Raw genomic sequence first — 15155 nt, 5'->3', positions numbered from 1 at the left:
GCGGCTCCTCGCGCTCTTGATCGCGTTTTTTGCAAGGCGACATACCGAGATAGCATGCTTGTCTGATTGGCAGTGATCGCACCACACAGTAGCTGGGCAGGATTTTCGCAAGTGTCCTCTGTTGCCACATCGAAAACAGATGCCTGGAGGTGTGAGGAAGGGTTTGCATCCGCTTCCTAGCTTGCTAACAGCGGCAGCAATTAAACTCGTGGTTGGCTTGATGGCTTCTGCAACAGCATTGGCTACTAGCTGTCCTTGCTGCGTTTGATTTACTCGCAGGGCAATATCTAGCATGTCTCCCACGTCTGCTTGCTTTGGGAGTGTGGCAAGAATAGGCTTTATCTTTGAGTTGGCATTCTCAAAAGCCAGCAGTTTAAACATGTTCTGCTTTGCCTCTTCTGTCATGTCATTCTGAGCTTTAAGGGCTGCTGACAGACGATCGATGAAATGAGAATACGGTTCCGTGAGGCCTTGCCGTATTGTGGTGAAGGAAGGATGAGGTTTGAAGTCAGGCACAGCATTAAAGGCTTGACGAGCGAGCTGTGCAGACAAATGATGCATTGCAAGAGGGTAGTTTAATTGCACGGTCATATGATTGAAAACTCCTGAACCGGTGAGCATGTCAGGATTAAGTCCATACAATACATCATTTGGATCTCGAGGTCGATTAGCTTCTAGGACTGCTAACCTCTTCCATTCCTTCTCCCACACCATAAGCTGTGATGGAGTTAAAAGCAGGCGTGCGAGATTCTGGCTGTCTGTGGGACTGTTAACATCAGAAGTGAACAGCCAGTCCAATGCAGTGTTTGCAGCTTCGGATTTGATGCCATTCTCAGTGACTGTCTTCTTGGCTTGCTGCAAGATCTTCCAGTCATGCTGTTCATAACGTGGATTCTGCTGATCATACAAAATGGGACAAGCAATTGCCCCTGCTGCTTGCCACTCTCCTTCAAGCATTGCATCTCGAATGATGCCGGACCACCTCTGCTGTGCTCTGTGCTTTCTGTTTTCTCCCTCCAAGGTGACAGAGCTGGAACATGGCTGTGGTGTTGGCAGTATTTCCAAAGGTGGAGCAGATGGTTCAGGACGCAGCATATCCTGTAGCTGTTGGACTGACTCTGCTCCTTGTCTCGGTGTTTGCTGCAGAGCTGCTTTCTCTTGCTGAGGCTGCGCTTTATTCGCACCTAGGGTTTGTTCAATTCGAGCTTGGAGCTGCTGCACAAGCTGCTCTATTTGATGTTGCCATCCCAGTAGCTCCTTCTTTGTCGCTGCACTGTCATTAGTTGGCTCTGCTCCCGCTGCAAGCCGTCCGTCATCGGAATGCATAGAGATGTCGTCATCAGAGGGGAGAGGGATGTCCTGCGGTCTTCCCCAGTGAACGGTAGATGGCATCGAAGGGTAGATCTTCGGTTTGCACTTTGCGGCTCTCGTGTCTGCTGACGTATCAGGCTCCGCCTGGCTGGAGCTGGCGCCCGCTCCTTCCGGGGGAGCCGTCATTTCTACATCCGCATTCGGCAGGGTAACTTCCGGCTTAGGCTCTGCCGGCGCTGCCGAAGCGGCAGCGTGCTCCGCCTGCACGGCCGGAACTGCGGAGTGCTCCGCCGGCGCGGCCTAAGCCGCATCGGCGCACCCCTGGGATTTTAAAAGTTCCGACACGGTGCTACACTGCCTCCCGGTAAGCCCCTTCGCTGGCCGGACATGCCCCACCCCGAAAAATGCACTCAAACGACTCGTAGACTCGGCAGGGGGTGATTGCGGCGTGTCTGTCTCAGGCAGCGCCATAGCGTCTATAGCAGCTGCTGCTACTGAGGACTCTGCTTTCATATCTCGTAAGGCATTTAACACAAGTTTCCAAACCGAACCGAGGGCTACTACGTCTTTACTCTTTCCCGTAATTGCCGTGTCCCACATCAGATTCCCGACATCAATCCACTCTTCCACTGCAAAAAGCAGTGAGGGCACTGCAAAATGCCCACGATTTTTTGCCCATATAATGAGCTTATCCAGGTCCTTTTCCCTGGCTGCTTCACCTCGTTTAACGAGGATACCGAGAAGCAGTTTTTTCGCCGCCACAAACTCTGTCTCCATGCCGACGGCACCCTGCAAGGGGGAAGGTCGCGACCCCTCTACAACGCCCTTGCCTTCCTGGGCCCCCCCCAGCAGCCCTACTTCCACGTCTAACCGCTCCGCGTCTCACCGCGCTCAGGCTGCCTATTTGGTGCCGATCCAAGCCCACAACGTAGCGCCCAGATCCACTCCGATGACTCCAAAGCCCTTCTGCCCGCAGGGATGTCTCTGGTCGGAGCGCCAAATGTTGAGAGACCCCCGAGCTGTTCACCAGTCTTCACAGAAGTAATTGTGAATGCCAATTTATTTTTATCTCTAGCACACTTTTATAGGGTTTTACAGGGTCCGCGGGCAAAGCAAACTACTATTGGTTGGTACACACAGGTTTACATTCTTGTCTTGGTACACAGGAACATTGTTTTACTTTCTACAGGCAAGTTTCAAGGATTTTTGCCTTTAATATTGCGGCTTAACCCAGAGGCTGGTTTGTGCAGACAGGCTTTTACCAATATATCATGTCCCCCATCTGCTAAAAAACTCTCTATATCTTTTCATCAGTTTCTGTAGAGAAAAAGAAGTTTTTTCTGCTAATTTATGGAGTTCTTTACAAGAAAACTATTTTTTCTATGGTTTCCTATTTCTCTGATGCCAGCTGCCTGGAAATTCTTCTATCAGTTCTCTCTTCTCATTTCACATCACTCTGAGGTGTGTTATGGGTTAATGAGTCTAGGGATGTCATTTTAAGGATGAGTTATTCAAAGGTTTAAAGTTCTCATCTGTCTTTGTGAGCTTCTCTGGAAACAGAAGTTTTCTCTTTGCCTCTTAAAGGCTACAAATCTTCAACTATTACTTCTCTCTTTTTCTGTTCCAGCATTTCATAAGATCACAAGTACTTCACTATTTGCTTAAAATCCACACTTTGAAATACTCTATTCCTCTCAATATACTCTGTCATGAATTAAAGGAGTTTTATTTCAGAACACTACTGTCTATCTCTATAGCTTTAACAGAAAAATATTTCAGCTTATTAAAGCATCTCTTTATTTCTCTCCCCCCTCTGAAAGCTTAATTCTTTTCTTCACTGTGTTTGATAGTTTATGGTGTCTTTTTACATGTTGATCACTTTCTCTTCCCCTCTCTCTGGAGATAAAAGATTAATCTGCAAGTCTCATCTGGGTAATGAAAGAGTTAAAATCTTGCCCAGGCTTTGTGGATGGTCCCGTGATCTCTGTCAGAGCAGCGGCTGGAGCTGTCTACGATGGAAGATTTATTTCATGGCTGCTCTGGAGGAGTGTGGCCACTGTCTCAACACGCTGCAAGTCAATGGCTTTTCTCTTTCTTTACTCGCCAGTCTCTGATGAAACTCAGCAGCGGCAGAAACTGCAGCCGAGCCAGGGAACCGGCCTAGGCTCGCTTCCCCCCCCACCCCCCCTTCGCGGCCTTGTCTGGCCTGGGGGGGGGGGGGGGAAGGGGCTGAGCCGGAGCCCTGTTACCTCTTCAGAAGCCAGAAACTAGAGGGCAAGAAATTCCCGGACTTACATCTTAAAGTGGTGTTCACAGGTTAATCTCACTTTTCAATGGTCAAAACCACTGTCAATTCTTAGAAATGGCCAGTTATTGGCCAGGAGAAGAAACTCCCATCAGCCTCCAGCAGTTTCAACTTCCTTAGCTCTCAAAGCTAATCTTAAAGGTGCAGAACTTAATATATAATATAAACAAGGTGTTTGGGGATACCAGCATCATAAAGTCACCCCAGGACACTCTGGTACTAGGAAAGGCTTCTACCCAATGTGTTAACTGATCTACTATTACTAACCGATATTTATACTTCCCCACTTTGGGTAGTTCAGTAAAATCGATTTGGATTCTTTCAAACAGTCGATATGCTAAAGGGCGTCCTCCTAATGGAGTCTGCCGCATCCTTGTCTTATTTATCATCTGACATGTCATACACCCTAACACTTCTTGTTTTGCTAGCTCATAGATTCCTTTACATGCAAAAAACTTGAAAAACTGCTCTGCAAGTGCTCGTGCTTTCCAAGGAGTCTGTTGATGTAACCTACTCAAAACTTTCTTTGTATAATCTCTAGATAACAATTCCCTTCAATCGGGAAGTTTCCATTTGTTTTCTTTCCATTCGCCTCCCATCATTTTATATTCTTCAATTTCTTTTGAGGTGGGACGGGAGGGATATTCCTGAAATTCATCTTTTTCAATTTCTGGAATATCTATTACTAATAGTGCTGCCTTCTTAGCTTCCATATCTGCTAAATTATTGTCTCTAGTCCAAAATTGCATCTCCATCTGGTGTCTCTTAACATGGACTACAGAAATTGTTTCCGGTCCCCTAATAGCTTCTAGGATTTGTTTTATCAATTTTTCATGAATCAATCCTCGCCCCCGGGTGCTAGTTAAACCTCTTCCCAGATTTTTCCAAAGGTGTGGACTACCCCGAAGGCATATTTGGAGTCCATAAAAATTGTCCCTTTCTTTTTTCTTAACCTCTTAAGTGCTTGTAAAACTGCATACAGCTCGCAAGCTTATGCTGACGAACTAGCACTTAAGGGTCCTGATTCTACAACTTCTCCTGACATTCCATCTATTATTGCATATCCTGACATTCTTTTTCCTTCTATGACTCTCGAGGACCCGTCTACAAACCACTTTTCTCCTTCTTCTAGTTCTTCTTCTTCTAAATTGTGTCTTATCTTTGTTTGTAATTCCACCACTTCTGCATAATTATGATTATATACCTCCAATGGCTCACCAAATAGGAACTGTGCTGGATTCTGAGCAATAGTTATTCATAATTCCAGGTCAGGTGAATGAATCAGTATAGCTTCATATTTTAAAAGCCTAGCATCTGTGAGCCATTTGTCTGTTTTCTGTTGCAAAATGCTTCTTACATTGTGGGGGGTATATACTATTAGTGAGGCTCCAAAGGTGATCTTTTTGGCCTCTTCTACTAATAGTGCCACTGCTACTATTGCTTGTAGGCAAGTGGGCCAGCCTCTGCTTACGGGGTATAAAAGTTTTGACATATACCCCACAGGTTTTTTTAGTTCCGGCCCAATCTTGCATTAATACTTCATAAGCAGTATGGTTGTTAACATATACAAACAGCTGAAACTGCCTCTTTGCATCAGGAAGGCTTAATACTGGAGCTGTTACAAGAGCTTCCTTTAATTCTTTAAATCCTTTTTCATCTTGTTCTGTCCATTTTATTCTTTCAGTAGTCAACTTCCCATATAAGAATTTTACTTTCTCACTATAATTTTCAATCCACTGCCTGCAATACCCTAAAAGTCCCAATAGTTGTCTGTCTCCCTGAAAATTAAACCTTCTGATCATGTTTTCATAGTTTCTAGCCGCTTTCCCAGGAAAGTAAATATAAACATAGATGTGTATACATTCTTTCTAAGAAACGTCTTTTGATGGACGTTTCACATGACCAGTGTGATTGGGAAGGTGGTAACCTAACTATCCAATCCCTGGTCGTTGTCAAGAATCTATAAATACTGGAGTCGGAAAAATAAAAGGATCACTTTTCCCTGTCATACATTGAACCGTGTCCGTGTGAATCATTCCATGTCCTATAGCGACAGTCTAACATCTCTTTTTGTCCGCAGGGGTGGTAATGCAACAATTCCAACCACTCTTTCAGGGCCTAATTTCTTTTTCCCTTTTGTAATCCAGTGCCCTAGGTACTTTACTTCTGATTCAAGTAAACTGTAACTTCGATTTTGATACTTTTAACCCTTTCTTCCCTAAGAAATGTAATAATGCTATTATGTTTGTTCTTACTTCTTCCTTCTGACCAGCTATTAATAAGTCATCAACATACTGTAAGAGCTTGATTCCTTCTGTTGGCACAAACTGACTTAGTAGCTGCTCCAGTGCTTGTCCAAATAAATTGGGAAAATCGACAAACCCCTGGGGAAGCACTGTCCATCTAAGCTGTTGTTTTCTTTTTGCGTAAGTCCTACCACTGAAAGGCAAAGTAATTTCGACTATTTTTTGCTAATGGACAAGTCCAGAAGGCATCTTTTAGATCTATTACACAATGCCAGGTGTCTTCCGGAAAAATTTTGTTCACAAGGGTGTATGGGTTTGCAACCACTGGAAAACATGTTTTTGTCCTTTGGTTGACTGCTCTCAGATCATGAACTAACCTATAGGTTCTGTCAGTTTTCACTGGTAAGATGGGGGTGTTGTGCCTTGACATGCAAGGTTCCAGATTCCCCCTTTTTATTAATTCATCAATTGCAGGTTTTAACCCTTTTCTTCCTTCCATTGAAATGGGATATTGTTTGACCCTAATTGGGTCTTCTGGTCTTTGTATTTTAATGGAAATAGGTTCCATTTCTAACTTTCCAACTTCTCCTTGCGCATGCCAGGCTTGAGGATTAATTTTACTCTCATCCTCTTGAGTTAGTCTGTACAGGCTTACTACGAGATATTTTTCTTGTACTGTCAAGTTTATTCCTAGAGCTACAATCAGATCTCTTCCTAATAGATTATAATCTGCCTCTTCAACTAGCAACAAATTTCCTAAACAGATCTATGTTTCTGACTCTATTTCTACATCTCTAATAACTGGGACTTTAAAGGGTTCTCCTTTTGCCTCTACTACTATCATGGTATCTTTACTCTATGCATCCTTTTGGCAATTTCTGGACAGTACTTTGTTCAGCCCCCGTATCAATCAGAAAAGTTACTTCCTCCTTATGGGGTCCTATTTCTAATTTTATCAAGGGCTCAGGTGGTGGTTTGGACCCCAAAATAAAGAGCCCCCGACCCCCTTAGTCTTCTTAAAAGATCTTTTCATCTTGCATTCTTTTTCCTACAATTCTTTTTTAGATGTCCTTTCTTCTTGCAGTAATAGCATTCAGGACATTTGTCCTGAGTGAAACTTTTTCTCTTCTTCGATTCTGCTGCACTTCTTCTCACACGGATTTCTCAGTCTCCTCTGGGCCGAGCTCCTTCGGAATACTCCCTCATGGGGAGTTCCACTTACCTCAGTGTGGTGGTGCATATTTCTGGGAGTTACTCAGTTTCTTTGTGAACCTTCTAGGCAGCTGTGACGTGTTTTTCCCCTCCCTGTCCCTGAAACGTTATCCCATTGGTTGGTGTTATATGTCCCCCCGCCCCTCTCCCGAGGTTTGAAAACATCTGGGAAGGAGAAACCTGGTCTCTTCTCCCCTGGAAACCAGCCAGAATAAACATCCTCCATTACCCCGGAGGGAGAAGCAGCACTTTTTGGTCTTTTCTTGGTCGTGAAGGATCTCCCTGACCCCTCCATCGACAGAGCTAGCTTGGATTACTTCAGGGGGCTAAGGGAAGATCGCTTCAGGTGACACCCATCGCGGGGGCTTCAGAACCCCTTGGGATGGCTAGAAAATACCCCACTGGTGTTTTAACAAGCCTAGGGACCGTCACCTACCCCACAGTCTTTACTGACGGGGGTCGAGTTGGTAGCTCAGTGAGTACACGAGTCAACTCAGATCGAGAACATTTTTTTTTTCTTTTCTTCGAACACCACGCGTCCTTCAGGAAACAGGTACTGGGGGGGGCATGGGGGGGTGTGGGAGATCCGGCGGTTGTTGTGGGGTTTTGCGAGTCACGGTGGTGGTGGTGGTGCCGGTGCCAGAGCCTCTCCCCGGTATCAGGACCAGGGGAGTCCACGTGGCTGCACACGTGGTGTGTGTGAGGGGTGCACCGGCAGCGTGTCCCGGGCTCCGTGGTGGTCTTTAAACCCTGACCGCAGTTTGGATCTTTTCTGCTTTTCTCGGAGGTAAAAAAGGTTAGACCAGTCTGTGTAGTAAAGCCTTAAGATTGGCCATAGGTACTCTTTTGTCTACACAGGAAAGGAATAAATATTACCATATTAAGAATATTTTAAAGGCTGGAAATATCAATTTCTCAAAATATAAGCTGAGAAAATTAGTAAAATGGGTTTTTTTGCATTTTCCGGATTTGAATGTTGATTCCCTGCCTGACTGGGAAAAGGTTGGGCAAACACTCACAGTGCAAGTTGAATTGGGGGACAGCACAGCTGGCAAATACCTCCCACTGTTTCTTTTAATTCGGAAAGCAATTCTACAGAGGCAAAAGCCTTCGGCTCCCTCTTCCCCCCCTCTTCCCTCGGCTCCCTGGTCAGAGGGTTTGTCGGAAGCATTACAGGCAGACAAAAACTCCTGCCCATACCCTTCCCTTTCCGCAGAAAACCCCGAAAAACATAGCTTAAAATCCTCCTTGCAAGGAAGGGGGGGTCAGCTAAACTTACTCAAGAACATGTGCTGAGCAGTAATGGCGCCGACCACGTGCTGTCCTTCCCCTGCCCCCCACCCCTCCCATAACCCCTTCCCCCCACAGGCCCCCGACCCCAAGCTTCTCCCCTCCCATAACCCCTCCCCTCTGCCTGCTTCTAACGGGACGGGGGGTGGTCCGGGGGGCGGAGATTAGGCGGGAGTTGGGGCGGGGACTGGAAATGGGGTGGGAGCCAGGGGCGGGGCTGGGGGCTGGGCCGAGTGGGGGGTGAGGGGCAGAGCCCCTCCCAGTTCCTACGGTCCGGAGGGCAGGCCCGGGACCGAGCAGGGAGGCGAGGTTGCCTCACCACATTCCAAAGGCAGGTCTGGTTGTGCTGCTGCAATATGCCCTGATGGCCCCGGGGGACACCCCGGGGGATGGGAGGGTGGATCCCCTCAGCTTGCTACCCCTGTAGAGCCACGTGGTGCCACTGGGGCATGGGGGAATGCGAGCCTTCCCGATACCCGGGCAGGAAGACCTCTCCCCCCTGCCGGTTCAATACAACTCCCGGGAATGGAGAACAAAATGATTGTGACTCAGCTTTTTTCCCTACTACTGCTCCAGTAACTTTTACTGGAACAAGACCACAGAACCGTACTTACAAGCCGTTTTCACACCAAGACAAAAAGGAAATTTGCAAAGTACAAAGAGAATTTGGTCGTAATAGTGAAATATTTAAAAGCATCGTTAGAACAACATTAACCTCAAATGAATTAGTTCCTACAGATATTAAAGATCTTTTTAGGTGTTTGCTTACACCATCTGAATTTGATTTATGGGAAAACACATGGAAACGATTTCTGAAAAACATACTGGTGGAATTATTAAAAACTAATCACCAAAATGTAGATTTACTAAATAATCCTATTACTTTGGAGCATTTATGTGGCGAAGGAGTATGGGAAAAACCTGAGGACCAAACTAGGGCATTGCCAAAAGCTGTGATAGATAAAATCACTACACCTGCAGAAAAAGCTTTCACCCAGCTACCTACAGCTGACACTAAGGGCAGTTATATTAATGTAAAACAAATGCCTTCAGAAGGATTCCTGCAATTCTTAGACCGATTAAGAGAACAAGTCTCCCGTCAGTTAGAAGACCCCGTGGTACAGGCAGAGTTAGTCAAGGAACTTGCTCAGAGAAATGCTAGTGAATCTTGCCATAGAGTCATTCTAGGTTTGCCTATGGATCCCCCTCCAACCCTTGCACAGATGTCAGCAGCCTGTGCTTGGAAAGCAGAGATGTTTTCGCAGGAAAAGAGACCTCCCTGGACCACCCTAAGACCTGTTGCTGCAGTTTCATCTGAGACAAGGAGTGAACAGATGACATCTGACCAGCAACAGCGAATTTGTTTTCACTGCAGAAAACCGGGACATTTTGCTAAAAACTGTCCTTTAAAACAACAGAAACACACAGATACCAGCTTGCAAAAAATCTCACGTCTCAGCACTTATCCACTCAGCGCGCAGACATAAATGAAGTGGAAACAAATCTCTGTCCTTTAATAAAAAGGGGGGGGGGGTGAAAAACTGCAGAAATATAATTGTGAAAAACGTTTGCCTAATAAGGTCTGGCAACCGCAAAAGCAATTCAGACTTGTAACTTCTAAAGCTTTTTGTTTCAGATCTGACCGCTGGGCTGTCATTGGAGTAGATTTGCAGGATAATTCACAAGACCTGTCTGGACTGGATAGTAGGTATTTTGTTATTGGAGACACAGCACACACACCAACAGAGATTGAAGTGGCTCCCATGACAATTAGGGGAGACCTAACACACCTCATTCTCTTAGCTAGGTGCCCCCAACCACCCTTCTATGTAGCCAAAGGGCAGGTAATAGCCCAGGTAATCCCTGTTCCAACAGAAGTCCCAGTAGATGACAAAGCACCGGGAGTCTACTGGGCAGAAGTAGTGGGTGAAGACAAGCCCATTATGGGGTGTAATTTAGCACATAAATCAGAACATCTCGATGTAGAAGGGTTAATTGACACTGGGGCAGATGTGACCATCATATCGGAGAAGGTGTGGCCCTCACATTGGGAATTACAACCGGTGGCAGGAAAAATACAGGGTGTTGGAGGGATGAAACTGGCAAAAGTTGCTAAAAATATCGTCCAGATTGAAGGTCCAGAGGGTAGGATAGCTAGCGTCTGACCTTTTGTAATTGACTACAAGTGCCCCTTGTGGGGGAGAGATACCATGTCGCAGTGGGGGGTGAAATTAACAATTCCTGAGACACCTCAGGATTTTTGATAGAGGCCACTGTAGAGCGTCCTATCTAAAAGTTATCTTGGCTAGATAATGATCCAATTCGGGTGAACCAGTGGCCTCTCAGCAGACAAAAACTTGGGGCGCTAGAAAAATTAGTGGAAGAAGAATTGGCTAAAGGACACATAGTAGAAACAACCAGCCCTTGGAATTCCCCGGTGTTTGTAATAAAAAAGCCAGGGAAAGATAAATGGCGCCTCCTTCAAGATTTAAGAGAAATAAACAAAAAAATACAAGACATGGGATCTCTCCAACCAGGAATGCCATCCCCAACCATGCTACCACAGGATTGGCTACTAGCAGTACTGGATATTAAAGATTGTTTTTTTCAAATTCCCCTGCATCCAGCTGATGCACCAAGGTTTGCCTTTTCCATTCCTACAATTAACAGGGAAGCTCCAATGAAACGGTACCACTGGACAGTTCTACCTCAGGGGATGAAAGCCAGCCCCTTCATCTGCCAGTGGTATGTGGGGTCATTGCTGTCCTCAGTGCATGTTGAAAAGAGAGAGGCTATCATTTTGCATTACATGGACGACATTTTAATATGCTGTCCCAATAACAACATACTGAAAGATACCCTTGACCTAGTGGTTAAAGTTTTAACCTCTGTTGGGTTCCAAATGGAGGAAGACAAAGTTCAAAGGATGCCACCTTGGAAATACCTGGGCCTGGAAATTACTGCACGGACTGTTGTTCCACAAAAATTGGAAATTATTGGTAATCCTAAAACTCTAGCAGATCTTCATTCTCTATGCGGGTCACTAAACTGGGTCAGACCATGGCTAGGTCTCACTAATGAGGACCTGAGTCCCCTACTCAATTTATTAAAAGGGGAGAGAGAGCTACTGTCTCCCAGGGAGCTGACTCCAGAAGCAAAAACTGTAATTGAAAAGGCACAAAAGGCCTTGACAGAAAGACAGGCACATCGCTTCAAACCGGAGCTGCCTTTCAAATTTATTGTCCTGGGGAAATTGCCACACTTACATGGGTTAATATTCCAATGGGCCGAGGGGCAGAGGGACCCACTCTTAATAATAGAATGGATTTTCCTCTCCCATCAACGACCCAAAACTATCACCAAGCCACAAGAGCTGATGGCTCAGCTGATTCAAAAGTCCAGGGTAAGGCTGCGGGAACTGGCAGGTTGTGACTTTATGTGTATTCACCACCCAGTCAGGCTCTCTGGAGAAGGCAAAAACTCCCCTGAGAGACTGACCAAAGAGATGTTTGAGCATCTGCTGCAGAGCAATGCTAACCTCCAGTTAGCTCTGGACAACTATAGTGGGCAAATTTCAGTTCATGCACCATCACACAAATTGTTTCATGAGGAATTCCACCTCATTCCTCATGAGAAAAGGAGCCGGAGGCCACTCAAAGCTCTCACAGTGTTCACTGATGCATCTGGGACATCCCACAAGTTGGTGATGACTTGGAGAAATCCACAGACTCAGCTTTGGGAAGCTGATGTTGAGTTTGTAGAGGGGTCACACCAGATAGCTGAACTAGCTGCGGTCGTGAGAGCCTTTGAGAAATTTTCAGAACCAATTAATTTGGTTACTGGCTCAGCCTACGTAGCAGGAGTGGTGTCCAGAGCGGAACAGGCAGTTCTCAAGGACATTGAGAACGAACATCTCTTTAGATTGCTCTCAAAACTGATTTATTTGGTTTCAAATCGAGAACAACCTTTCTATGTGATGCATATAAGATCGCACACCCCGTTGCCAGGTGAAATCGCTGTGGGGAATGGGAAGGCAGATTCCCTTGCTGCCCCAGCCGAAAAGGTATGTCTCCCCGACGTGTTTCAACAGGCAAAAATAAGTCACCAGCAATACCATCAAAATGTGCCAGGACTGATGCGTCAGTTCCAGCTGACACGGGATCAGGCTAAAGCCATCGTGGCTACCTGTCCCAATTGTCAGCTCCAGGCAGTGCCATCATTAGGCATCGGAGTTAATCCCCAAGGCCTTAAGAGCTGTGAAGTGTGGCAAACAGATATCACTCACATTCCCAGTTTTGGTCGCCTTAAGCATGTACATGTGAGTATTGATACATACTCAGGAGCAGTGTATGCCTCTGCTCATGCAGGAGAAAAGTCTGTGCATGCTAAACAACACTTAGTACAGGCCTTTTCTGTATTGGGAATCCCTAAAGAAATTAAAACAGATAAAGGCCCAGCGTATAAATCCAAGGAGTTCCTTGAATTTGTCCAGCAGTGGGGAGTGGAACATAAAACTGGCATCCCCCACTCCTCCACAGGTCAAGCGGTGATTGAGCGTACACACCAGACGCTCAAACAAGTCCTCGCCAGGCAAGGTAGCGAGGCAGTGTGAATGTCTCCCCAACAGAAACTATGTAAAGCTCTGTTTACCATTAACTTCCTAAACTGCTCATTTGAAAACATGAATCCTCCTGTAACGGCATTTTAATAGTGGTGATCAGTTTAAATTGTCACAGCATCCACCGGTTTTAATCAGGGACCCTGAAACTTGGCAAACCAAGGGTCCCTATGAACTTGTCACCTGGGGGCGAGGTTACGCGTGTGTATCCACCCCTACAGGCCCCCGATGGATTCCTCAGAAATGGGTGAAACCTTTTGTTCCAAAGAATCCAGCACCAGCAAGAAGAGAAGGAAGCAAGTGGCTGTTGCTTCCAAGAGAAGACGCCGCTGAAGAGAGCAAGAAGAAACCTTTCTAGCCTCTGACCTGCATACTGTAACTGTGAATATGTTTTAAAGAATGTCTGTTTCCTTTTTTTTTAGAAATAACCTGCTTCCCACTCAAATCCATGATGAGCCTTAACCCTGCTGTCATCCTGCTCGCACTGAGCAGCCTGACAGCAGCCTGGATCGTCCCACAGCCACGCCAGAACATCTGGGTGACCCTGGCACAAGCACTCCAACAGGAAAACATATGTCTATCTACTGCAGCAGCAAAAAATCCTATGTCTACCTGCCTGGTAGGAATTCCTTTGCAGCATGATGAATTCACACACAGCTTTAGTACACTGACTCCTGAAGCAGGTAATAAACTACACAGCACTCATGTAGAAGCAGAGTTAAGAAACCCCGTCGAAGAGTGGCTACCCCATTTTCCTAAGGCAACCCAGGAACCCCAGGAGTTAGAGCTGCTGGGTTCCTCCCCAGCCTCATACTGTGTACACTTTAGGGTCAGTCCTCCAACTCATAAAGAAACATTCCACCATATAGTACAACATCAAGAAGAATTCACAGCAAAAAGGTGGTGCCGTGTACTAAGCTACATCAAAGTGCACTCCTCAGCTCATACACATCCCAAAAGCCTCCCCAAAAGACTGTTCCTCATTTGCGGGGACCGTGCATGGGCAGGAATTCCATCCCGTCTCCTTGGAGGGCCGTGTACCATAGGGCATCTATCACTGTTAGCACCCAATCAAACACTAATTGGCGAGTGGACCCATAAAAACAATTTGACCAAAAAAATTCAAAAGAGAAGTGTTACAAAATTAGATGAAAATTGTGACTCAGAGATTTTCCATTGGTCCAAATCAAAAAGAATTGCTGCATCCATTTTCCTTCCTTGGGTAGCTGCAGCAAAGGCCCTAGGTGAATTGGGACACCTAGAATGCTGGGTGGTAAAACAAACAAATTTAACATCTAATGCCATAAGTGCCCTCCTAGAAGATGAGGAAATTACCAGGCAGGCAACACTTCAAAATCGTGCTGCAATAGACTTTCTCCTATTTCTCCACAGGCACGAGTGCCAGGAGTTCGAGGGTCTCTGCTGCATGAACCTGACATCAAAAGCTCCTAACATCCATGCCACGCTCCAAGAAATGAAAAGCATGATCGGACAAGTCAAGCAAGAAGCAGATGACTGGTTCAATGGACTGTTTAAAAACTGGGGACTCTCGGGGTGGTGGGCTTCAGTAGTGAAAACTATTCTGTCACTGCTAGTCATTGTTTTGCTAACGGTGTTAGTGTTTGGAGTGCTAAGCAAAATACTGTACAGAAGCATAATTAAGCTAATCTCAGCTACCTCAGATGTCAACCATATAGAGTTGGCAGACCGGAGTAACCCTCACCAGCCTGCAAATGGAGATTGGTGGGCCACTTCAGGTCAGTAAGTCGTATAAGCTCGTTACCTTTCATTTAATTACATATATCAAAGTAGGGGCAGATGTGGTGGTGCATATTTCTGGGAGTTACTCAGTTTCTTTGTGAACCTTCTAGGCAGCTGTGACGTGTTTTTCCCCTCCCCTCCCTGTCCCTGAAACGTTATCCCATTGGTTGGTGTTATATGTCCCCCCGCCCCTCTCCCGAGGTTTGAAAAAGTCCGGGAAGGAGAAACCCGGTCTCTTCTCCCCTGGAAACCAGCCAGAATAAACATCCTCCGTTACCCCGGAGGGAGAAGCAGCACTTTTTGGTCTTTTCTTGGTCGTGAAGGATCTCCCTGACCCCTCCATCAACAGAGCTAGCTTGGATTACTTCAGGGGGCTAAGGGAAGATCGCTTCACCTCAGTTCTCCGGGTCAG

General features: G+C 46.0%; 1 long non-coding RNA gene across 1 annotated transcript; it reads left to right on the top strand.

Annotated features, from left to right (window-relative positions):
- Positions 1–1461: 1461 nt before the first annotated feature.
- On the top strand, positions 1462–13718 carry LOC131592515 (uncharacterized). Its single transcript, XR_009280635.1, has 4 exons — positions 1462–1675; positions 10001–10068; positions 11035–11109; positions 13405–13718. It is a non-coding gene; the product is annotated as an uncharacterized LOC131592515 (long non-coding RNA).
- Positions 13719–15155: the final 1437 nt, after the last annotated feature.

This window comes from Poecile atricapillus, chromosome W (genome assembly GCF_030490865.1).
Source record: "Poecile atricapillus isolate bPoeAtr1 chromosome W, bPoeAtr1.hap1, whole genome shotgun sequence".
Lineage (NCBI taxonomy): Eukaryota > Metazoa > Chordata > Aves > Passeriformes > Paridae > Poecile > Poecile atricapillus.
The sequence above is the reverse complement of the archived record's forward strand: the minus strand, read 5'-3'. Positions and strand labels throughout refer to the sequence as shown.